Source organism: Phyllopteryx taeniolatus, chromosome 16, assembly GCF_024500385.1.
Source record: "Phyllopteryx taeniolatus isolate TA_2022b chromosome 16, UOR_Ptae_1.2, whole genome shotgun sequence".
NCBI lineage: Eukaryota > Metazoa > Chordata > Actinopteri > Syngnathiformes > Syngnathidae > Phyllopteryx > Phyllopteryx taeniolatus.
In genome coordinates, this window is record NC_084517.1 from 4,871,033 (window position 1) to 4,896,870 (window position 25,838).

Here is a 25,838-nt window from a genome sequence, read left to right on the forward strand (position 1 = left end):
CCAAACCCTCCCCCCACCCCACTGAGTCTACAGCGATCGTTACAAAAGAACCAGAAGAAAAAGAAGACCATCAATTCATTGATCGGTTTCTGTTAATTACAAACTTTGACCTCAACACCAGAGCTGATTCTTCTCCCGATGACACTTTACTACTTGGGATATGTCACCCGCTGATTGAATGTCAACAAACCAATCAGCAACTTAGTTTACACGTGGAAGATGTAGTGGTCGGGGTCTAAAACAGTACCAGGAATCTAAAGTACAGTTCTTCCTCGCTATACCGTGGTTCAATATACTCAGGCTCACTGTATCACGGGTTGTTTAATGGCGATGTGTCTAATTTTATATCACAGATATTTCACTATATCACAGGATTTAGCGGATTTTTTCATTTTTCCACACGTACCGACGTTACTGCAGACTCACATAGCAATAAGCGTGTGCAAAAGACAGATAATGTCCAAAGTTTGGAATCATTTCACACATAGTTTCGCTTTATTGAACAAACAGTGATGAGAAAAAACACGTAATAAGCACATTCGTACACTAGCCGCATGTCTCAATTGACAATCCAGAGGCACTCAACACGCAGACAGGCTAACGGTTAGCTAGTTCACAGCCAGCCACTATCCTGAGCAACAACGGACAACTCTCCACTCTCATTCGCTGACTCCCCATGTCACTCACCAGGCCGGGCCTGCTTTTTAAAGACACACACATTCAAAGTCACAGATCCTATAGTGTAGAACAGGAGGATGGCAACCCCAAAAATACCTGCAATTCACATGGAAATTTTGCATTGGTATTATGGTAAAATCAGTTTTTTTTTTATGCCATAACATGAATCATCACTGGGAGGATCGGTAGAATAATTGAGTCCAAAAATATTCGATAGCCTCAGCTAGGGTCCTGGATTGTAGTACATTCCTCTGATAGCTTGACGACGACTACAAGCAACACAGATTTCTCAGTAACAGTGCTTGTGAACTGAAAATGCCTCCCTGTGAAACATCCATCCGTTTTCTGTACCGCTTATGCTCACTAGGGTCGCGGGCGTGCTGGGGCCTACGCCAGCTATCTCCGGGCGAGAGGCGGCTTACACCCTGAACCGGTCGCCAGCCAATCGCAGGGCACATAGAAACAAACAACCGTTCGCACTCACATTCACACTTACGGGCAATTTTTAGAGTCTTCAATCAATCTACTAAGCATGTTTTTGGGAGGTGGGAGGAAATCGGAGTGCCCGGAGAAAACCCACCCAGGCACGGGTAGAACATGCAAACTCCACACAGGAGGGGCCGGGATTTGAACCACGGTCCCCAGAGCTGTGAGGCAGATGTGCTAACCAGTCGCCCACCGTGCCGGCCCCTGTGAAACGCTGAACAAAAATGTTGTTTTGGAACCACTATTCCGAACAACTGCTTCACATCTCTGTTGAATGGAGTACACCATTTGTAATAGCAATTGTCCAAAAGAAATAAAAATATTAATTAAAGTTTTTTTTTTTTTTAAATTGCACCGGCATTACCAGATAACGAGCAACCCTTTATTGCTCAGTGACTGTTTTTCTCAATGTCTTTATGTCTCAAAAGTGTTCTGTCAATTGACTGTCTGTTGTCGTACTAGAGCGGCTCCAACTACAGGAGACAAATTCCTTGTCGTTTTTTGGACATACTTGGCAAATAAAGATGATTCTGATTCTGATTCTGACTCCGATCTGCTATTCCAACCCAGAGCCCTTAGATTACATTCAACAAACTCACTGTTATTGCTCTGAACACGCCTGTTTGTTTGTGGGACCTTTTCAAATACTGTACATGAGTATGAGTACATGTGCTAACACATAGCCACCTAGCAGTGCGGATAAGGGGAGTGTATTTGGGGATTGTCCCGCCTTGAATTGGGAGGCATCTTGTAGCTTTTAAAGTCAATAGTGTTCTGGCTCTGACAGATTGCAGCATATGGACCGAGGTTGAGTTTTGCAAGTGCGCCTTTTAATAGCTGACAAACAAGCAGACTCCAGACGAACATCATCTGCAAACATGCAGCTGGGCTCCCTGGTGCAACGCCATGATGAGCCTCGCCGCTAATGCACTCGCGCGCCGCTTAACTGTTAGCGGGTGTGCCGTTGTTGCTGTTCGCGCCCGTGCTAACGAGCTGCCGGAGCGGACGTCCAACTGTGTGAAGGTGGAACAATAACAGCGGATTCCAATAAAGAACAGACGCAATTTAAAGAAAGGAGCGCCGGACGTAACTCTTTGGGCTAAGAGAGAAAAAGGCGGGCGAGCAGCTTTATGACAGCAGAGAAACAATAACGGGAGAAGCTGGCCTGCTTTACAAGGCGAGTGGGGACGGCGAGGCGCGAGATAAATGTGTTTTATCCCTCGCTGCAGCACGGACAGTCGGGGAAGGTGCGTTAGCTTTAATGAGCGTGTGGAGGAACGCTGCGCTGTAAATGTAGTGGAAATAATTTCACGCAGACGTGTCGGCAAACAAAAGTCTGTTGGAAAAAAAGCCCGCTTTTGGCCAATTAAGGCGATGCTCCATTATGGAAATGAGAGGAGGGAAGCCTTGAGAGGTTGAAGCTCCCATGCAGCCTAACCCCCCGCCTTCACACCACCCTTTCCACCACCCTCTCTTTATGCAGGAACTTGTTTTTAATCTACCCCTGCGCTCTACTTTGCAGCTCCCTCCAGTCACGGCGTTATATAACACGCCTTCTTCATTTAAAGGAAGCTCTTGATGTCGGCAAATTTCCAAACTTGTTCTTCTCTTCAAGCACAAACGTGGTCGGAAAAAGGCCATTCTGCTCCGCTGGTCTGACAGATTCTGGATTTTTTTTAAAGCAGCCTCCTCCGCCTCCTCCTCCTCCTCATCATCATCATCATCAACAACAACAACAACAATAACGAGGCACAAGAAACTAAAAGCTCAGCAGCACAAAAATAAGAAAACATCTAATGCGCAAGGGGTTCTGCGGTTTAGAAAAGCAAAACGAGAAACGCACAATCACAGAAAACCACCGCCCAGACGGCTTAAAAGAATCGAAGCAATACCATTTGTGGCCCATGGTGACGTCTCTTAAAATCGTGCAACATTTGAACAGGATCCGTATAAAACTGTGACCTGTGTACCGTGGACAAAAAAATCTTCAGGGCGGTGAACACGGTGGAAGGACGACTATCGATCTGTAGGTAAAATAATTGTTCTCACTTCTCGCAGTTTGGCTGCTAGAAGTGGAGGAAGTCCAGAGACTGGGGAGTCTGGGCTTTCCTCACAACCTGGACCTAGACAAACGGAGGACAATGGATAACGGCCGTAGTATCAGACGCAGGGACGTCACACCCCCCCGGGGGATATTTTTCAACCCCCCCGCACTTTTCCCACTGTCATCATCATCCCATTCCTGTTCCCTCCCTGGCAATGGACACCTTGACGCCTTGTCCACAAATACAAAATGATACGGTACAAGTATCCTTCCGCACTGTTGCACGGCTTGTATCGCATCTGATTAGAAGCTGGTTGACAGCTGTGTGAAAGGGAATAGCGGAACTTTTTAACACCCAACATTCTCTTCTGTTGTATTGGAAGCGGCTGTCACAGTTGGTGAACAATCTTATATGTCACAACAGACATTGTCACAGATTATTATACTAATGATCTAAATGCAGCATTGTGTATCAATGGTGTGAAAGTGCACTTGGATAATATCTCGGAGACACTTTGTGAAAAGACACAAAAATACAAATTTCCCCAAAACTTCCTACATACGGTATTCTCACCATGTGAGTCGCAACAAATTAGCATTTGATCTGATTTCATTTCAAAAGTGTCAACTTTAAAAGATGTTTTTGCATTTTATTATCAACCGTTTTAAGGCATTTTAAGGCTTAAGGTTCCCGGAACCAAGCGCAGAAATTTTAGGACTTCCTTGGCTAAAACCTATAAAAGATTCAACTTGACTTTGACTTGAACTTCATGACTTGACAAGTCTTGTCTTTGACATTGTTTACAAGACCGTGTGCCGTTTGTCTTGTTTTCGGAAAGAAGAGTTATTATTTATTATTTTTTTGTGTGTGTGTTGTGCAGAAAAAAATGGGAAAAGAGAGAATGGCAATAAGCAAGGCTTGCAATCCAAAGATAAGCGACAGGAGAAGTATGACTTCTAAATTCATCCGTCACGATAAAAATCGCAAAGAAAAGTAAGCTATGTTAACTTGGGAGTTTAGTTCACCGATAGCCGGTTTTCCCCACAGTAACTTGCTTGAAAATTTGAAAGATTTGAGACTTACTTATGACGTGCACATGCTGTAATTGACCTTCACCCACCTCCGGCCTTCACTCTTTCATCGTTAATAGTCGCGAGTTGTGCGTGTTCTCCTAAACCAGCAACTGGTGCAAGAGCGGGACTGAAAGTAAACATTTGCGCTGACATAGTGCCCGGGATGGCCTTGGGTGGCGGCTTTCTTTTGAATCAGAGCCTCGAAGTGAGAACAACGCTTGGAGGAGGAGGACGAAGAGGAGGAGGAATTCCACTCGGCAGCGACTTTTTAAGAGGGCAGCGAGGCGAAAGTGGCGAGGGGGGAAAAAAAGGGGGGCGCAGGGCTCGTTAGCTAGACACAAAGTAGGCGCAGGCTTTCGTGTGATCTTGGCTGTCCTCTGATGTACATGACAAAAGAATCATCCAACTGGAAGGAGAAGAAGGAGAAGGAGGAGAAGGAGGCCGGTGGACCCAGACATGGGGGAGTCGCACTCATCCTCGCAGTTGTCGAGATAATCGACGCCGCTGAAAACAATCCTGGCACATCTGATTCCGTTGTATCGCTGCTTGTAAAGCCACAACTCGACGGAACTAGACGATTGTGAACAAATTACAGTTGGCGACTGAGCCTCGCAGCTCTACCTACTCGAAACAACCTGTGACCCCTCGCTTGTAAGGAAACAGCAGGGAGCCTGGCTGCGAATCATGAAAAATCAAGTGATTGATGCCCCCCTCAAAATGTTTATAATTGTCTGGATTCATCATTTAAACCATAAATATACAACAAACTATGATCAAAAACAGTTCACAGTTCATCAGGTGAGATTCTCTTTTATGATGTTTCCATACATGGTTTTTGTCATACATGATTTTTCTTTTTTAAAACTACTTTTTTGTGGGGGCTGGGATGGATTAATGGCATTTCGATGACCACGCCACTTTCATGGGCAGTATCATTTTGGCATTTTGATTGGTTGTAACATCTGTGCTGTTGTGACTCCATTCACTCTAAACTAGTTGAAGATGGTTGCCAGCTCAGGAAAACACCCACACTACGTGACTGAACACTTCAGTAGCGTTTGGCCTTAGAGACAAATGTGGACTCGAAACGCGTTCCTCTCCGTCCTTTGTTTTTCCGAGGTCCGCCATCCAAACGCGGCCGGCAATATTAGCAAGTGTAGCTTTTATCGATCTGGGATGAGGAGCAGGCACCAACCGGCGTCTCCTCGGCACATGGCCGGTGTCAAATTGGATTGGGAAGTGTCACTTAAGGAGATCACTTCCCGAGTGGACTTTTTGTTCCTAGCGAGAGCCACAACACAGGTCAGGCGGGCCCTGGGAGCTGCTCGCAGGGAGGCTCCGCTGGTCGCTAACCCCCGGGTCCCTGCGCTAAACGCTCGTCTACCTCTGCAGGTGCGAGCGCTTGGCTGCCCGCCAGCCATCGGTGATCCTCTTTAGTGGCATCAGAAGGCCAAGAGGAGACGGGCGGTGCAAATAGAGAAGCTCTTAGGAGGAACTCATATCGGCAGAGTGCTGCTCTGACTCATGCGTGCAGTGGCGGGTCAGCGGTGAGGCGAAATACAGCGGGCGACTAATTGCGCCGCTTTGGATCCAGGGGGAAATCACTCAAATGGGAGCGCGCTGATCAATCTGCGCTGTTGCAGCGGGCGGGAAGGCACGAGGGAGGGCGGCTGCTGATAGAGTGGGCAGCTTTATGGCTCCGGCTACGCATTTCTCAGCAGAGCTTCTTTTGCCTGGTGTGCAGGAAGTGCTGCCGCAGATTGCATCTAATTCATGCAGATCTACGCCTTTACTTAACGGCCAAGCCGGTGTGGACTGGCAAACTGCTGTTCCTCGAGTAAAATCTTGAGGTTTGTAGAAGCCCGGCTTTATAGCTGCCTCTGATAGCCACCAGAGGCAGCAGCTAATTACAAATCCCGCCGGTCCAAGGTGAGCCGGGACCGGAGTGGTAGTAAACAACAACAGAACACCTCAGGCGGGCTCTTCCTCATCCCCCTCGCCCGCCAATTACAGCCCGGCGGGAAAGGGAGACGCGCAGAAAAAAAAACAATTTGATGCAAATTCACAGCAGCGAGAAAGGCGAGGAAGGCGCGAGGCTTCCGGCGAACATTCATGCTCAAAGGAGGAGCCCGTTATTGTTTGGTCTCGCGTTTCCTGCCTTGAAAAAAAGTCCCATCTTTCCATTTTCCACCTCATTTGTGTAGAAATCAATTCACGAGAAGAAACGCCGTCTGTCTTTTCAGTCAATTTAGGCCGCCGCCGCCGCCTGCCCCGCCACCGCCCTTCTCCTCGGGGCTTAATCGTTTCCATCCCCTCTAACCTGATTTGTCCTCGTTATGGCGAGCACTTATTTGCGCGCTGGCCTCAGACCGAGAGGTATTAGAAAGAGTTCATTTTCTCCCGTCCCTTGCCGATTTCTTCATTACATGGCTCGCACGGAGACGCGAGAGGCGCGCTTAGTGACGGGCACTAGTCGCTTAATAAAGACCGGATCACTTTGAACCTGCGTGACACACGTAATGAAGGGGGGGGGGGGGGGGGGGGGGTGGATGAGGTGCATAATGAAATGAAACAAATACGCAAATCAGGCTGCCGACCTTGTGAGGAAGCCATCAGTTCCACGCCATCAGACCGTCGCAGCCCGAAGAGCCGATAATTGTCTCTTTTGTTGCTTAGCGCATATTTACATCTGGGACTAATTAGCGTCAACGTCTCAGCCAACATGCAGCTTGTTGTTTTTTATTATTATTAGACACAATGCAGCTTGCTGTCACACTAAGAATGTTTTATTGACTTTTTTAAAAATCAACTTGTGCACTTGTGGGAAAACAGATCGAGATCAAGGACCGACCAAGATCATTTTTTCTCTTTTAGCAAAACATATTAGCCTTAAAACCATCGACAAAGTTTTACGTCACATTAGAGGGCAAAAAAGCTACACAGTTTAATATCATCTGACCCATTTGTCTAGGATACCTATTTCCGATTGGAGCTTATTTGGGCGAATTCTAGGAGTTCATCAAACTTCCCAAAAAGGAAAGATGACTTTCGGTTCAGACATTGGTCCTTGAGACTTTTTCGTGCGCCGTTATGATAGACACATCCACTCAATTTCGTAGTATCAGTGAAACTGGTGTCAGAATTCGCCCTTAACTAGTTGCCCCCAATCAAAATTCCTGTTCAATATCCATCATGTCTCCTTGAGGCTTTTTTTGCATCGGCGTTCACATGGCTGAATACATTTTGTTGTGTTGGTGCCCTAACATATTTCACTAGGATACACATTTGTTTGTTTCATATTTTACAAGGGCGGCACGGTGACCCTACTGGTAGTCACGTCTGCCTCACAGTTCTGAGGATCGGGGTTCAAATCCCGGCCTCCGCTCTATGGAGTTTGCATGTTCTCCCCGTGACTTTGCTCCAAGTACTCTGGTTTCCTCCCACATTCCAAAAACATCCTTGGTATGTTAATTTGTAGACTCTAAATTGCCTGTAGGTAAAAATATGAGCGTGAATGGTTGTTTGTCTATGTGTGCCCTGCGATTAGCTGGTGACCAGCGACCCTAGTGAGGATAAGCAGTACGGAAAATGGATGGATGGATATTTTACAAAAGAAAATGCAGTGGGAAATTGGGTGAGAATTATGCGAATTGTGGCTAGCATTGGCAAGAACTTAATTTACAAACAATTGTACAATTTAAGTGCTCTGAAAACTTTCATAAAGAAACAAAACTTAGCTTACTGGCGGATTGTTGGTGCAACGAAATGAGCTTAATAAAAACGACCAAAACAAAAACATGCACTGGATTGTCATGGTAACGTCGGTGTTATTACTTCGCCACTTGTGGAAGATTATGCTAGGGACCCCTAAAATACAAACACTTACAAATATTGGTTGGGAGGTCAGAAATGTGGGAACCACCCATTACTGGTGATCCGAGACGTCGTCATATAGGAAGTGGGATGGCATTATGCTAATTACGAGTGGCTAGTTTCAGCACAAAATTTGTTTGTAAATTTCATTTACAAACAATTTTATGGGAACAGATAAGTTCACAAGGTTACCAAAATGAAAACTTAACTTGCATTGAATAAAAATGCCAACAAAACATACAAACGTGGTTCTGTTTTAACTGGATTTATTTCTTCGGCATGCAGGATTCCCGACATGACATTCCGTCAACCCCTGTGACAATCGTGTGCAATTGAGGGTGACGCCCTCAACCCACCCAGCCGCCACCGCCAAGGTGAGCATCCAGGATGGAGAACAGGTGCAAGGGTTCGTCATTGCCGACTGTTGTGAGATGGGCGGGATTTTTTTCGCCACGCCATCCGCAGCGCATCTAATCAAATCTTAATTCCACTTATGACGATTGGGGAGATAACTTTTGATTCATCACAATGGCTTAATCACTCTCGCTCTCTCTCCCACCCGTCTTCCTCTTGTTTCCATCTCAGAGCCGGGAGATGGACGGGAAAGACGGGGAGAAGATATTAACAATATTAATGACCCGTGGTCCTCGTCTCCTTAATGAGAAGGGTTATTAACTGTGATTATCCGTGATGGAGCGCCGGTAATTCCCTGAATGCTCAGGGAAAACTGGCCCGTAAATCGTCCCGTCTTGACGATGTGACGGCGCTTGAAGAGGCGGGAGAACAGGGTGAGACGCCAGAAGGATGCAGAGGCGAAGGAAGGAAGGAAGCGAGCGCGTCAACCAAACTCTGGCAGCTAACGAGCGAGCCAACGCATTGACGCTGCTGAAATGCTGAGGCGGCACCTCTACACGCCTACTCACGAATGCTGCAATTACAGGAAGAAGTAGCGGGATGGCTGAGTCCATGGAGTGTCCTGTGCTTTTTGCAACTCTGTGTCCCTACCACATACCGGTAGCACTCCCTGGTTAAGTAACTCTGTCCAATCCAGTCAAGTCTTGTCCCGTCCTGTCCTATTTGCTTTTTTTTTTTAACATTCCTGTCACCCAGCGATAGCACTGGCCGGCTTACTACCCCACTCCTGTCCTATCCTATTTTCTACTTGTTGCATATCTAACACACACTGGTACCACTGCCTGCCACACTACTTCAGTCCTATTCAATCCCGTTCATTCTTGGCCTGTCCCATTTTGTACTCACTGGATCCCTACCTCATAGGGTGTAGCACTGCCTGACTCGGTACCCCTGCCCTGTCCTATGTGCTACTTGTCACGTCGCTACCACACACCCGTTGCACTGCCAGACTCATTACCCAAGTCTTGTCCTATTTTCTACTTGTCGCTTCCCTACATCCCACTGCTAGAATTGCCTTGCTCGCTATTTCAGTCCAATCCTGTCCTGTCTTGGCATGTCGCATTACGTACTTGTTGTGTCCCTACCTCACAGGATGTAGCACAGCCTAGCTCATTACCCCTGTCCTTTACTGTCCTATCCTACTGGCTACTTGAAAAAGGCTGTCTGGTGACTCATATATTGTATATGTGTGCACCTCAGTCATGCCCTGCCCTATTTGCTACTTGGGGCGTCGCTGCCTGGCTCCCTACCTCAGTCCTGCCCAGTACTGTTCCATCCTGTCTCGTCTATCCCTGTTTGGTACTTATCACATCCCAACCACACATAAGCACTGACTGGCTCTCTACCTCAGACCTGTCCTGTCCCACCATGCCCTGTTTGCTACTTCGTACGTCAATTCGACACACTGGTAATACTGCCTTGGTCACTAGCTATGTTGGACCACCTGTCCAATCCTGTTCTGTCCTGTCATATTTGTTACTTGTTATGTCCTAACCACATGCCGGCAGAACTGCCTTTTTTTACTTGCCAAGTCGTGTCCTGTCCTGTCCTATTTGTTAAAATATACTGCACAGGGTATAGCACAACTGTCTGGCTCACAATCAGGAGTTGAAGGAATTTAGATTTTTCATAGTCAACTCTAACGTGATGATAGTTGGGTCAACGTCGACTCATCGTCTGCTGCTAGTTTGCTGCATTGACCACTTGTGGATTTCAGCAAGGCGTCCGTGTTATTAATGCAGAAATGTGGTAGGTCATTAATCAAATTCAAGCAACTGTCGTTGTAGAGTGGTAAAACCGATGCGTCACATGGTCGACTAATCGGTTTAACCCCTACTCACTACCTCTGTCCTGTTCCGTCCTGTACTGTCATTAGTTATGCTATTTTAGAGGAAGCGTAAAATATGAAGCAGGTGCGTAAAAGTCAGTTGGAGCAAGATGAACGACTCCTGACTGGAAGTTACGGCGGCGATGACGCTAACGGGCCCTTTGCTCGTTAGATACTGGCCTTAAAAGCATCTTTGGGAGTTTAGGCACCCCCTGCCTGCTCTTCTTCCTCCTCTTGCATTTTTTGAGATGACACTGTATCACGGCAACACCTGCCGGGCCCATTCCAGATAATAATCCCGTTCCGACATGCCGCCGCAGCGCTCACAGCGGACAAATTGGATTGTTTGCATTAGTGGCCCGCTGAGCGCCGCTCGCTCGCTTTCTCGCTCGCTCTCTTTCTCTAACTCTCTCTCTCTCTCTCTCTCTCTCACTCTGCCGCTTTCTCACTCTCCTGCCTTGGGGGATTTATTAGATTCAAGTGCTCCTTCATAAACAAGCGCTCCTTTGCCAAAAAAGGTAAACAAGAAAAGAGGAATAAGCTAAATGCGGACAGGCCGGCGCTTTGTGGACACACTGCATTTATTTCCTCCAATCAAAGGCCTTTAATTGGATTGAGGGCCGGCACCTGCTTTACACGCCGTCGAGCACGCCATTGATGTGTGTGCACTTGATGTGTGTGTGTGTGTGTGTGTGTGTGTGTGTGCGTGTGTGTGTAACGGTAGGGGGAGGGATTAAAAGCTTGTCTCACAACGCCTCGATTTTTGACTGTGATCAATTTCAGATCAATAACAGGATTCGTCAGCGCCTCGTGCGGAGTTTCAAATGAATATTTTACACTTTAAAATGTTTTGCCTTAAATTTGCTGATCAAAAGGTCTTAACAAAACAGACACAATAAAATGTTCTTTGGAAAACTGCAATCACTATAAAATGTTATATAGCTATTTTATAGACTGTATTTTACATAAAATATAGCAACATTTAGTGGTGGTATTCAGTGTAGCAGACATTTTAGGATGAGATTTGCAAATCCTTTTCAACCTATATTCTACTGAATGCACTACAAAGACAATCAATTTAATGTGAAAATTGATTAACATTATTGTTGTTTTTTTTTCAAATATTCTATACATTTATTTGGAATTTGATGCCTGCAACACATTCCCAAAAAAGCTGGGAAACATCACTGTGAAAGTTGAGGAATGCTCAAAAAACACCCGTTTGGAAGATTTAACAGGTGCTGTTAATTCGTAGGTGTTAACTGGAAACAGGTGAGTATCATAATTTAGTAGAAAAGAAGCATCCCCGAAAGGCTCAGTTATTCACAAGCAAGGATGGGGCGAGGTTCACCACTTTGTCAACAACTGCGTGAGCCAATAGGCCAACAGTTTAAGAACAACGTTTCTCAATATACAACTGCAAGGAATTTAGGGATTTTCTCATCTACGGTCCATAATATCAACAAAAGACTCAGACTTTTGGAGCAACATTTGCTGCCATCCAAGCAACGTATCTTTCAGGGACGTCTCTGCATATTTCAGCAAGACAATGCCATGCCACACTCTGCACATGATACAACCGCATCGCTTCATCGTAAAACAGTGCGAGTACGAGACGGGCCTGCCTGCAGTCCAGACCTGTCTCTCATTGAAAATGTGTGGCATATTATGAAGCGCAAAATACGACAACAGAGACCCCGGATTGTTGAGCAACTGACATTGTACGTACAGCAAGAATGGGAAAGAATTTGACCTGCAAAGCTTCAACAATTTGTTTCCTCAGTTCACAAACGGTTATACAGTGTTGGTAAAAGGAAAAGTGATGTAAAACAGTTGTAAACATGCTCGTCCAGCTTTTTAGGAACGTGTTGCAGGCATCAAAGTGTGTATTGTACTCAATTGAATATAGGTTGAGAAGTACTTTTTTAAAAAAATTCTATTTGTATTTATGTTTTACGCAGCTTCCCAACATCGTTGGAATACTACTACTACTACTGTTAATAATAATGATAATAATAATAATAATAATAATAATAATTATTATTATTATTATTATAAGAAGAAAAAGAAGAAGAAGAAGAAGAATGCTGGAGTAGAATTTCTTTATGTATTTTTCTCATTTAAAAAGTTTCTGAAATGTCTCTTTTTTAATTTAAGTTTAATAAAATAAAATAAGAAAAAAACCCTGCAGATAACCTGTATTGGTGTTTATGAACTCATCTCGGCAGAATATTGAATTTATTTATTTTTTATTTCTAAAACTTGCAGACCCCCAGAAATATTTTAGAAAACCTCAACCTCAGAATAGTTTTTAAATAACCTTGCATATAACCCGAAATATTTTGCATAATTGTAAAGAAATATTGTTTATTTTTTACATTTTAAATAATAATAATAATGAAATAGATCCTGCAGAAGTATTATTTCAAACAATTGTTTAAGCATTTTAACTTTTTAAAATGTATTTTAAAAAATGCATTTACCCTTCAATATTCCACACCCCCTCAGATAGTCAGAATATTAGGCCCAGCTCCCTTTAATATAAAAAATCATGATTGCTTCTGCAGTAACATTCTTGACCTGCTTATGTTTTCCATCACTTGTGAGATGAGCGTGAACCTGCAGCCCACAGCGCAATACAAACGCCCAGTGGGTGTATGTAAAAAAAAATAACAAATGAAAAACCAAAAAGAGAGCGCGGCCACTGCACATGGAAGCGCGTGGCAATACAAACGCAGGAGATCCATCACGGTGCCGCTCGACAGCACCTTTAGGATGGCGGGAAGGTGGGAGGGGGGCAGGGAGGCCCGACACAGTAAATAAAAATACAATTTCCTCCAGTGACACGGCCATTCTGCTGCAAGCCGGGCTCTAATTATTGCCGGCACTTTGAGCTATTGCTCCGCATTGGCTTCACGTGATGTGTGCGCCTGATATGCTTTTAACGAGGTGGCGGAGCCCCTGAGCGAGTCCTCGCCCAAACGTCGCCATGACAACCAACCGCCTTGACATCAGCCTGACTGTGTGTGTACAACATTCCGGAAGATTCACAAACTGTTCCCATTGAAGATATCCAGTATGTAGGCGTTATTGTAAGTTTTTGGATGGTTTCTAATTTGGGTTGAAAGGTAAGCGGAACTTGCAATGTTAAACCGCGCCCTTTATTTGAGTAAGCCTACTCCTTCATTTTGAAAAGATCAATGAACTGGTCAAAACCCAAGTCAAGAACCAAGTCGGGAAAAAAACAAAAACAAAAAACAAGTCAAGAACCAGTCAGGTGCCTGTTCAAAATAAAGTCAAGAACTACAAAATATCTTAAACAATTAAGTCAACAACCAGTCAGTAACCAGTTTAAAAAACCCAAGTAAAGAAACTACTCAGTCAATAACACGTCATGAAAAGGATAAATACAAAGTGATAAGTTAGGAACCACGTCTCGAGTCATGTAAAAAAAAAAAACTATAAAAAAAAAAAAAAAAAAGTTTATAAAAAATGTAAAAGTCAAGAACCATGTCAAAAATCAGTTAACAAAAACACATAGAAACTGTCAAAAGTCAAGTCATAAACAAAGTCTACAACCAAGTCAATAACCAGTGTTGAACCAGCAAAAAAAAAAAAAAAAAAAAAAAAAAAGAAACAACAGTCACGGATAAGTCCAAACTCCAAGTGAAGAAGCAACCAAGAATCATATAAAAAAACAGCATAGAACCAGCTTTTGAATCAAGTCAAGAACCAGTCAAGACCAGATGGAGCCACCCGAGAGCCTCCCGAGAGAATCGATCAGTCAATCAATCAACGAGCCTGTCCGTACGCCGGCCCCTCCCACCCGTCGGAGGCCATCTTGGCCAAGCCGCGGGTTGGGGGCAAATGGGCTTTGATGTTGACACGAAAAGTGGGGACCCTGCTTACATAAAACATCAGCACACACACGCGCATATATACACACACATGGACGAGGACGGCTGGTCACATTTCGTGGGTGTTTAGCAAATTCTGAATCAGATTCACTTTCCTTGTCAATGGTAAACAAAAAAAAGTTAAAAACAAATCAAGAAATGTAAAAAAAAAAAAAAAAAAAAAGGAAAAAAGTCAAGACAAGAAAGAAGAAGTCAAAAGACAAGCACCATGTCACTCGTTTAGAAACTCTTCTAGGCAGACTATGAAATTATTTAATTTATTCACGTTTTTTTTTTTTTAAATCCTGTATTTTGCACAAACTTGCTTCTGTAAAATCTTTCAAATTTTAATCTTATTTTTTCCATTTATTTATTATTCTTTTTGTTTAATTAATTTGAAATACTCTACAATATTTTGCACACGCATATTTTTGTATTTAATTTAAAAACAAAATTCAAGTTAAAATATCAATCAAATCAAATCAAATTCAGTCCAGAACCCGTCAAAAACCAAGTCAAGAACCGAGTTAAAAACAGTCAGGAACAAAGTCGAGAACTACGTCACCAACTGTCAAATGTTCATTCCTGCCTTGCTTCCTATCTTCACTTCCTTATTTCCATCTTGCCTTTCTTCCATGCTTGTTTCCTTCCTGCCTTCAATCCTTCCTCACCGATTTCCTTCTATCTCCCTTCCTGCCTTCCTTCTTGCCATCATTCCTACTAGCTTTCTTACTTCTTACCTGGCTTCCTTCCTTCATTTCAGCCTTTTTTTCTCACTGCCTTCCTTCCTTCCTTCCTTCCTTCCTTTCTACCTTCCTACCTCGCTGTCCTCCTGCTTTCGCTAATGAATGCGGCGGCGTGTGAACAGGCTAAAACTATCGTCTGCGAAGCAATTGCGTGACCCCCATCATTCGTCACACAAGCACTGACCTGTGAATATTGTATTATGCCTTAGGCAGGAGGCTCATACGAATGGGGGATGGGCGGAGGTGGGTGGGGGGGGGGCCGGGGGGTGGGGGGGGGGGGGGTGTTGTTGAAGTGTCAAGACGGAGAGGGAAACCGAGGGCCAACCTTCTTGTCACACCGACATATTCGACAGCAGGGATTCCCCAAAGTCAAACCCTGGGATTGCGCCACATGAAAAACATTTCTTTTTTCACATCAGAATGTTCAATATGAACCCAATAATAATAAAAAAAAATATATTATGACAAAAATTCTCTTTAGCTCATTCCGGTCAGTCTGTTATTGTCTTTTTCTCTTGAACGAACTCAACGTGGGGGTTTTCTCAGAATGAAAATACAGTATTAGATATGAGAAAGAAGGAAATATTTTTTGAAGTAAAAAAAATTAATGGGAAAAAAATATATATTTTAGATGAAAAAAATAATGGGGTGGTTTTGCTTTGTAATATTATTATTATTATTTATAAACAAATACAAAATGGTGATTTTGGAGTGGAGGTGTTTTTTTATTATTATGATTAAAAAAATTAAGACCAATTGGGGAGTTTTAGGTGAATTCATTTGATGATGATGATAATGATGATGATGATTTTTTTTTATTCAATTATTTTTAATTAAACAGAAAAAAAATAGCTCGTTTTGGGTAGAAGTTTTGTATTTTTTTCTTATCATTTCGGGTAGATGTATCCTTTTTAACATTCTTTCAAAATAATAATAAAATCAGGCTGTGTGGTGTGGAGCTATTCTCTTTTGGCTCGGCGCAACATCGGTCGGACACGGCAGAGCGGCAGAGCGGGAGAAAGAGAAGACGAGCAAAGTGAGAGAAAATCAATCCTCCGGCAACCCTTATTGATGGGCGGAGTTTTTGACAATTTCACGCCGAGCCCGACCTAAGCAGAGATGACAGCGGCCATCTTGCCCGTCGCAGATTGATACCTGCATTACAGGCCGTCGCAGTAAATACCCCCGCTGTGACCGCTTAATGCCGCACAAATCCACGCCTGACGCACTTTTTACCCAACCGGACGGAATAATTGAGTCAATTAGGAGCGCTGTAATCCGCCAAAGGGATCTTTAATCGAGGTTTCGGCCGAGGTCGTAAGGATGGAAAGAAAAAGAAGCCAGCGATTGCCGATGTTTATCCCACGGCGGCGAGAAAAAGAGTGGCTGGATTAGTTGGCATACAACGGACGTTACGGTGGAGCAATATTAACTTTACGCTCAACTTGTCCCGGAATAAACGAGAAAAAACATTTGGATTTGACAAGGAACACAAGTTGAAAAAGTGATTTTTCCGAATTCGTCTGAATTAAAGCTTCACGGAATTAAAACTTCGGTGTAACGTTCTCTTCTTCCACCAACAACACAAAAAAAGTTGGAACTGGCGGAGGTTCAGAAATTGAGCCAAAATTAGTGTTCCTAAGTGAGAGTGAGGGGTAAACTTGTTTATTAAGCATGCAGTTACAGTGGGTTAACCGGGTTGGGAACACTATGGACCTGGCAAAAAAAAATAAAAATAAATAAATTAGATCCAAGTCAATAACAGTTAAAAGCCAGGTCGATGATCACGTGAAGAACCAGTCAAAAACCAAGTCCAGAACCTTGTTGAACAACATGGCAAGAACAAGTCAAGAACCATATTAAGAAACTCATAAAAACAGGTAAGAAAAAGAAGTTAAATAAACAAGTAGAGAACCATTCAAGAACAAAGTCAAGATCCATGTAAAATACTGTCAGAAACAAAGTCAAGATCCATGTTAAGAAACGCAACAAAAAAAGGAAAAAGGCAAAAAAAAGAATATTTCAAATATCAGCCATGAACTGTTCAGGTAACACATAAATAACAAATCAAGAACTTGGCAAGAACACAGAAAAACACGGCAAAAACAAGTACAAGGCAAAAGCAAAAATCAAGACAAAAAAAAAATCTAAATCTAGAGTAAAAAAAAACAAAAAAAAAAACAAAACAAAAAAAAGCCCATAACAAAACAGTAAAGAACCACCGGGAAAAGTTGGAAATAATTTTAAGAATAATTTAAGATCAACTGTGAAAGGTCAATTCAAAGCCAGGATACAGAGCAGTTCAATTCATAGCGGAAAGGATCAGGCTCTGAAAGTAGGGAATTGTTTTGGGCCAAAGCGATGCAATGTTCCATAATCCAGAGAGCGCGGCAGGAAATGCTGATATTTCACTGTTGTTTTAATCCACAATTCACAGACAGCAGAAACGGGAAAACTCACGCAAACTTGATCTGACAGAACTACCGATTGTGGACGGAAAGTGGAGTGAATTCGCAGGGTGGCGTTGTAGCGTCTTGCATGGACGGCTGTGGGATACTCTGACCTCCATTGTATCGTCAACAAAGCCTTAAATAGGGAAGTGTAGCTGTCTGTGACTGACAGACTGTGCTTGGCTGGCTTTCATAGAAGACTGTGATTGGCTGACAGATTGTGGCTGATAGATTGACCGTCTTTTATGGAAGACTGTGACAACGTCAGGAAGTATTCATTCATTCATTCAGCTTCCGTTCCTCACTCGGGTCGCGGGCGTGCCGGAGCCTATCCCAGCTATCTTTGGGTATGTGAAAGAAAAATTAAAAACAAGTCAAGATCCATACCAAAAAAAAAAATAAACCTTGAGAACCATGTTAAGAACAAGTCCAGAACCAAGTTAAGCAACATACCAAAAAAAAAAAAAAAAAAAAAAGACCAGGCAACCAAACACATCAAAAACCATGAACTGGTCAAGTAAGACAAACGAAAGCAAATCAAGATCAGTAGAAAAAGGTCAAAACTAGTCCAAAACCAATCTAAGAACCATTCCAGATCAAGCCAGAACCATGTCAAAAATCATGTCAAGCAAAAAGTCAATAACTAGTAAGTCAAGAACTATATCAAAAATCAGTCAAAAGACAAGCCAAGAACCAAGTATGAATGCAAGTCAAGAATCAAGGTGGTCAAAATTCAAGTTTAGAGCCAGTCAAGAGCAAGTGAGACTGGCGTCAAAAACCGCCCCAAACCATTCAACAATGAGCCGTGAAACACATTCGAAACAAGTCACAAACAAACAAAGTCAAAAAACAAGTCAAGAACTGGTGAAATGCAAAACAAGAGTTGGTCAAAAAACACCCAAAAAACCAGCAAAGAAGCAAATAAACCTATTTTGAGTACAGTCAAAAATCAAGTTTAGAACCGTGAAGCAAGTCAGAACCGTGTCCAAAACCAGTCAAAAAAAACCAAACTAAGTTGTTGTGCCAAAAATAACAGTACAATAAATACCTTCGATGCATCTGATTGATTTACCTTAAGGCAGTACAAAATCATGCAATTTTGTCAACCAATTATTGGTTGCTTTATATCACTCATACATGAACATCTTTGAAGGGAGCGATGACGTGCGCTTGATCCGAAGGCACTCACCCCACGGGCTGTTCCGCTTTCATTTTTTTGCGCAACATTTTCGTAGTTGTTGTTGTCGTGGCAACAAGGCCGTCAGTTTGAGAGCGCGAGGAAGGTCACGCTTGTTGGCGGCAGATAGAAAAAGACGACGCCCTCGGAGTAGCGGCGCTGCGTTATCGAGTCGCGCCAGACGCCCGGTCAGGGGACGTTATTGGAGCAAATACGAGTGCCCGCGCTTCTTCGTCGTCTTCTTTGGCTTTAATCAAAAACATAAACGGCTGAATGGGATTCAGGACCTTAAAGTACACAAAAACATATGAATATTAAAGATTCTGCTTGTACCGAGATAGCTGGAAGACTGGCTGAAAAGAAATATTTGTGTATGAATTGTGGCGGACCAAAACACAAGTCAAGAAACGGTCAAAAAAAGAAAGAACAAAAAGGTGAGAAACCAAGACCAGAACCTTGTCCAAAAATAGGCAAGAACCGGATTTTTAAAAAACGATGACACCATTTTTTTTCCAAGACAAAAAGTTATAGTATTATGAGAAGTAAGTATTTCCCAAAATTATTAGATTCATTCATTTTTCAGACAAAGGTTACTTATTTTTTTTCAGAAAATCAATAATAATATTACACGAGATTCAAGTCGTATTTCTTTAAGGACAAAATTGTACTTTGATGATAAAAAAATGTGAAGATTTAATACTATTACAATCTTACATCTATATTTTTTCACATTTTTTAATTCTACCAATAATATTTTTTTTTTTTTAGGAAAACTTCAATCCTGTGTGAAATAAAAGAAATAATAAGAAACAAACAATCTGACCTTACGATAAAAGGTCAGATTTTTGTGAAAAAGTGGCAGAGAATTTTTCAAGAAAAAAAGTTGTACCATGACAAGAGCTATTATTTTTTACAACAATAAATAAAAACTATATTTCACGAGATGAATTGTATTTTTCGGACAAAATAATTTGTAGTATTTAAAGAAAAAGGGGGGAAAAAAAGACAAAAAAGTGGTACATTATATTATTAAAGTCATATTTTAGAGAAAAAGTCAGAATGTTAAAAGATGAATCCGATTTATTGTGTGAAATGTCGTAATATTATGAGATCGTATGCGGCAATGGTACAATTACAATTATTTTCAAGAAGAAAAACCCCGCCATTTTGTTTTGAGAAAATAGTGATACTGTTACTAGAATTGAAGTCATCCATCCATGTCTTTTCTGTACCGCTTCTCCTCACTCGGGCCGCGGGCGTGCTGGAGCCTATTCTAGTTATTTTCGGGCGAGAGGCGGGGTACACCCTGAAATGGTCGCCAGCCAATCGCAGATAAGTTAATTTTGTCCCTCCAAAAAGTCAAACAATTACAATAGGAAGTGAGCTTATATAACGAATGAGAAAGGTAGAACTTGAAACTCAACGTTGACCCAATTCTCAGAACCATTGCTGTTTGCGAAAATCCTGCAAACAAACATGTTGCTTATTCGTTGTCGTCCGACACGCAAACAAGCATTCACATCACTCATGCACGCAGACGTTTTGTCACATCAGCGCAAGCTACTCGCCATTGTTAGCTTTTTCCGCTCGCTGCTAATCGCCGCGTGAATGGGAAGGAAGGTAGGAAGTAAGGGAGACCGACTTATTGAGGGAGCGCACTTCTCGAAATAGCCGGAGGAAGCTTGAGTGCGTCTTTGTTAGTGCGCGCCGCCGCTGAAACAAAACACTTGTTCTTAGTGGCCCCATCTGATTCCACTTCACAGGATTACAGCCACAATGCACACACACACACACACAAACAAACACACACACACACACAAAATCAAATGCGGGGTTCGTCCCTGTCCAAGAGGCTACAGAAAGGCCAGGGCCCTTGCGCGATAATTAACTGAGGAGCTTGTTTCACACGGCGGAGTTCATACATTTTACAATGTGAGATTAAAGTCAGATCTTTTTCACAATATATATATATAATTTCACAAGAAAGAAAGCCCTTTTGGGCGGCCAGGTGGCCGACTGTTTAGCACGTCTGCTTCCGGGTACTCCTGTTTCCTCCCACATCTCCAAAACATGCATTGTAGGTTAATTGAAGACTCTAAATTGCCCGTAGGTGGGAATGTTTAGTGCGAGTGGTTGTTTGTTTATACAGTAGGTGACCTGCGATTGACTGGCGACCTGTTCAGGGTGTAACCTGCCTCTCGCCCAGAGTCGGCTGGGATTGGCTCCAGCACCCCCGTGACCCTAGTGAGGATAAGAGGGATGGAAAATGAATGAATGAATGAATGAATGAACAAAAGCCCTTTTGTTCAAGAAAAAAGTCATCCCCTTATGAGGACGTAATTCCAATAAAATGAGAAGCCGCCGGCTTCTCTGGGCCCGAGCTCATCTAAGATGGACTGATGCAAAGTGGAAAAGTGTTCTAAGGTCCGACGAGTCCACATTTCAAATTGTTTTTGGAAATTGTGGATGTCATGTCCTCCGGGCCAAAAATTGAAAAGAACCATCCGGACTGTAGGATGGACACAAAGTTCAAAAGCCAACATCTGTGATGGTATGGGGCTGTGTTAGTGCCAATGGCATGGGTAACTTACACATCTGTGAAGGCACCATCAATGCTGAAAGGTACATACAGGTTTTGGAGAAACATATGCTGCCATCCAAGCAACGTCGTTTTCATGGACGCCCCTGCTTATTTCAGCAAGACAATGCCAAACCACATTCTGCACGTGTTACAACAGCGTGGCTTCGTAGTAAAAGAGTGCGGGTACGAGACTGGCCTGCCTCCAGTCCAGACCTGTCTCCCATTGAAAATGTGTGGCGCATTATGAAGCTTAAAATACGACAACGGAGACCCCGGACTGTTGAACAGCTGAAGCTGTACATCGAGCAAGAATGGGAAAGAATTCCACCTCCAAAGCTTCAACAGTTAGTGTCCTCAGTTCCCAAATGTTTACTGACTGCTGTTAAAAGAAAAGGTGATGTAACACAGTGGTAAACATGAGCCTGTCGCAGCTTTTTGGGAACGTGTTGCAGCCATGAAATTCCAAGTTCATGATTACTTGCTAAAAACAATAAAGTTTATCAGTTTGAACATTCAATATCTTGTTTTTGTAGTGTATTCAATTAAATATTGGTTGAACATGATTTGCAAATCATTGTTTTCTTTTTTTAATTTATGTTTAACACAACGTCCCAACTTTATTGGAATTGGGGTTGTCATTTGATCAATAACGGTAAAACCACACCCCACAGAATTGCCTTTTGAAAATCAATTAATTATGATATAGTTATTTGAACTATTGCCAGTAACAGTATTATAATTCAAACGGTCATAAATGTTTCGAACAAAATAAATATTCTAAAGTGAGATTTTTCTAACTTTTTAAAATCGGTAACAACTTTTTGAAAAAAAAAAAAAAAAAAAAAAAAAAAAAAGACTTTAAGCATGGCTTTTTCAGCATGGGAGACATTTATCCATGTAAAACCTAGGCACATAAGAACAATGCAAGGAGGGTGTTTGGGTTTCCTTCCCCTCAGTCTCTTGGATGTCTGCAGGGTGTCAACACCATCACTTAACGCTCTAAATTTCTATATTTGTGTCGGTTTTATTGTGTGAGGATGTTGATTTGGTTTTCACATTGGTCAGGCCTCTTTGGATTTTACCAGCCTTTCATCTTGTTTGTGGTCATTTCTGTCCATTATGAACATCATCTGTCAGTTGTTTTTTTTTACTTTTACTGCATGAAACAGAGGGTATCTCCGCTTGTTAAAATTAAAATACGTTATTCATTTGCTCCATTGGAGTGCAGTAAACCATTAAACACCTCTAAACACCACCTAAACACTCTGCTAGGATGAAGGGCAAAGTTTATAAAACAGTGGTGAGGCCAGCCATGATGGACGGATTCGAGACCGTGGCACTGAAGAGACGACAGGAAGCAGAGCTGGAGGTGGCGGAAATGAAGATGTTGGGGTTCGCTCTCGGAGTGACCAGGTTGGATAAAATTAGAAATGAGCTCATCAGAGGGACAGCCAACGTTCGATGTTTTGGAGACAAAGTTAGAGAGAGCAGACTTGGATTGTTCGGACACGTCCAGAGGAGAGAGAGTGAGTATATTGGTAGAAGGGTGATGAGGATGGAGCTGCCAGGCAAGAGAGCGAGAGGAAGAACCAAAGAGAAAGGTTGATGGATGTCGTGAGGGAAGACAAATGGGCAGTTGGTGTTCGTGAGGAGGATGCAGGAGATGGGCTTACATGGAAAGGGATGACGCGCTGTGACGACCCCTAACGGGACCAGCCCAAAGGAAAAGAAAAATGTTTAAAAAAAAAAAGGCAGCATAGAGCCCACAGCGTTAAAGTTGCAGCTGTTTTAGGGGCAAAAAAAAAAAAAAGACTCGCACAGTGTTATTCCAGAAAAATCAGAATCTTACACGAATGCAGTAGTATTTTTTTTCCCCTGAAAAATCAAATGCTAATATAAAAACAGTGCTTGAATGCTGTAAAAGTAAGAGCATGGTGCTACCAGATTTCTCCCTAATCAGCATTCCTGCTCACTCCCCTCCGGCCCCGCATCCGTTGAGCCGCAGTGAGGCAGGATCAAGGGGGGGGGGGGGGGGGGGGGGGGGGGGGAGAAAAAAAAAAAAAAAAAAAACATAATGCGCCAAGGTTCCATTTCATCTGACGAAAGTCCGCCGGGTCGTGTTGTTGTAAAATAATGTCACTCTTCTTTATATTTGGGTAAAATTTACATTCATAGTGCCACCATCTGGTGATCTTGATCAATCGTTCTAACAAAATGGAGACGGAAGTATAACGAGGGCCGCGGAAGAAAGTATGGTAAGTGCAGTGATGTTTACACCAACACACACGTGATTTGACGGACCGGGAGCACCAATGAGCCTAAAGGAGTGCGTCTGATGATGCCCACCCTCACCCCATCCTTCCGCCTTCATCCTCTAATTGCCCCACCACGCACACACTTGAGCCCATTAGACACACGTGACCGCACCACAAGTTCAGAGCTAAAAAAAAACGGGTGGGGAAGCATCAACAGAAAAATAAGACGTACAGTGGATCTAAAAAGTCTTAACACACCTGTTCAGATGCCTGTTTTTTTGTGAAGACCAAGATAAAGTAGTTCAAAAGGTTTTTTCCCACCTTCTACATTAAAAAAGGAGCTCTTTTATGTGTTTGTACAAGTGTGCACACCCTCTGTTAACTGGGTTCAGAATGAACAAATCACATTCAAACTCCTTAAATGGGAGTCAGCACACCTTCCACCTATTGAGGTAGATCTGATTAACCTCAAATAAAGTTCAGATGTTGTAGTAGGCTTCTCCTGACATTAGAATAAAACTGTATGTTTTTTTTTTCAAGAAAAACATTTCATTTTAGGAATTTTTTTCCCCAGTGAGATTAAAATTATTAAAAAAAAAAAAAAGTTCTAATATTACAAGAATACTGTCGTCTTATTTTTTTGAGAGAAAATTTGCAATCTTAAGAGAATAAGAGTAAAGCATTTTTTAACAAATGTCAATCATTCCATAATTTATAAACACTTTAATATCATAATGTTCATATATTACAAGAAGTCTTTTTTCGAGAATAAAGTCATTTTACAAGATCAAAGTGGTATTTTTTGAGAGATAAGTTGCAATCTTAGTAATAAAGCAATATTCTTTTAATTAATTTTCAGTGGAAAAGATCAAAAGTAGTATTTTTGAAAGAAACATTGTCAACCTAAAATAATTCAATTGGATTTTTCTGGAGATCAAAAGTCTTGCCATTACAATGCGGTATTTATATGAGGAAAAAAACTAAGTTTGGCAGGAACGAGCGGCGGCGCATTAGCGGCGGGAAGCAGGAAGTCAGGAAGTGGCTCCGATAATCACTCCCTTCACCGCAACAACAAACACACCTGAGATCAGTGGTGAGAACAAATAGTAGAAGAAGAAAAAGGAGTTTGGGTCGGTTGGGGGTCTCGGATAACACGGCGGTCCCCGGCGAGGAGGCTAATGGTGGTGAGCTGCCACTTAACTGATGAGGAAACACGAGAGTCACTCGGGAAGACCAAGGACGGATAGAGGATGAGAGCCTCACACACCTTTTACGTCGTCAGCTTCCAGGCCATCCCATCCGTGCTCAAGCATCGCAACTGTTTTCGTACTACCAGGCCATTCCAACCGTTCTCCAGAAATTCAACCGTGCGCTAGGTTCATTCCAAACATACTCAAGCATAAAACCAGGCCGTTCCGACCGTGCTCTGGAAAACGCTACCAGGTCATTCCAAGCACGCTCAAGCACACTTAACAGCAAAAAGTTCATTGTGGCTAGTGTGAGTGTCATACGCTTATTTGTGATAGCCACCATCATGGACAATCGGAATAAACACAACAACTTGAAATAATCCACAGCGTAAAAGTAGAAAGACCCTTTGCACACTGGGTTGCATGCGCAACGCATGATAATGCGACGTCTCCTGGCATGGCGGCACTGCTGACTTGTGCCCCAGCAAGCGGGACATGTTTTTGAAAACATGAAAACATGTCCCACAGGTTTTCTCCCGCCTATTGGGAATCATTCCCGCTGCGTAAACAAGACAGAGAGACGAGCTGGATGCACTCCAACCTCACGTCCACCATATTTTCACTGACCGAAGCTTTTTCTTTCACTCGCCTTTTCGCCGATTCAGAAGCAAATATCGATGAGGTGGGAGAAGAGTGACAGGGGAAGGAAAAAGGACTAAAGTATTGGGATGTAAAACGTGGAGTTGAGACAAAAGTATTGGGAGAAAATTAGGGTTGGGAACGATAAACCGATGCGACCGGATAATCCGTTCGTAACGGTGAGAGATACGACTGTACCGGTAGCAGCCATGAATCCTGAGATACAGAGGTTGTACGCCTGTGCGGGCCTAGGAATCGCTTGCCTGAAGGTTTATGGGTTTCATCTTGAGAGGTCTCGCTCTGTGCTCCGCAGGTAACGTTATGTTTACAACCAGACGCAGCAGTGTTGGATCATAGCGACACGACTAGCTTAACTACATTTCTCCACAGCGCCACTATTTCAACATCAGTAGTTAAGCTACTTTCGTGGTCACGGCAATAGCGAAGTAGAGTTCCCCCGAGAGTTGTAAACATTGAATGCGACGTCACGTTACCTACCTTATCTCA

General features: G+C 42.8%; 1 protein-coding gene and 1 long non-coding RNA gene across 30 annotated transcripts in view; one reads left to right on the forward strand and one right to left on the reverse strand.

The window, feature by feature from the left end:
* Positions 1–25,838, reverse strand: part of LOC133465957 (RNA binding protein fox-1 homolog 3-like) — a 350,051-nt gene that overhangs the window by 55,604 nt on the left and 268,609 nt on the right. Inside the window, exon 1 of one of the 29 annotated variants that reach the window (XM_061749184.1) lies at positions 4,293–4,407. The exons of the other annotated variants lie outside the window; for them this stretch is intronic. The gene's annotated coding sequence lies outside the window, so the exon portion shown is untranslated. Of the gene's footprint in view, positions 1–4,292; positions 4,408–25,838 lie in introns of those variants that run through there. 29 annotated transcript variants of the gene reach the window in all.
* On the forward strand, positions 1,888–11,209 carry LOC133465960 (uncharacterized). The gene is made up of 3 exons (XR_009784791.1): positions 1,888–5,080; positions 8,441–8,529; positions 8,741–11,209. It is a non-coding gene; the product is annotated as an uncharacterized LOC133465960 (long non-coding RNA).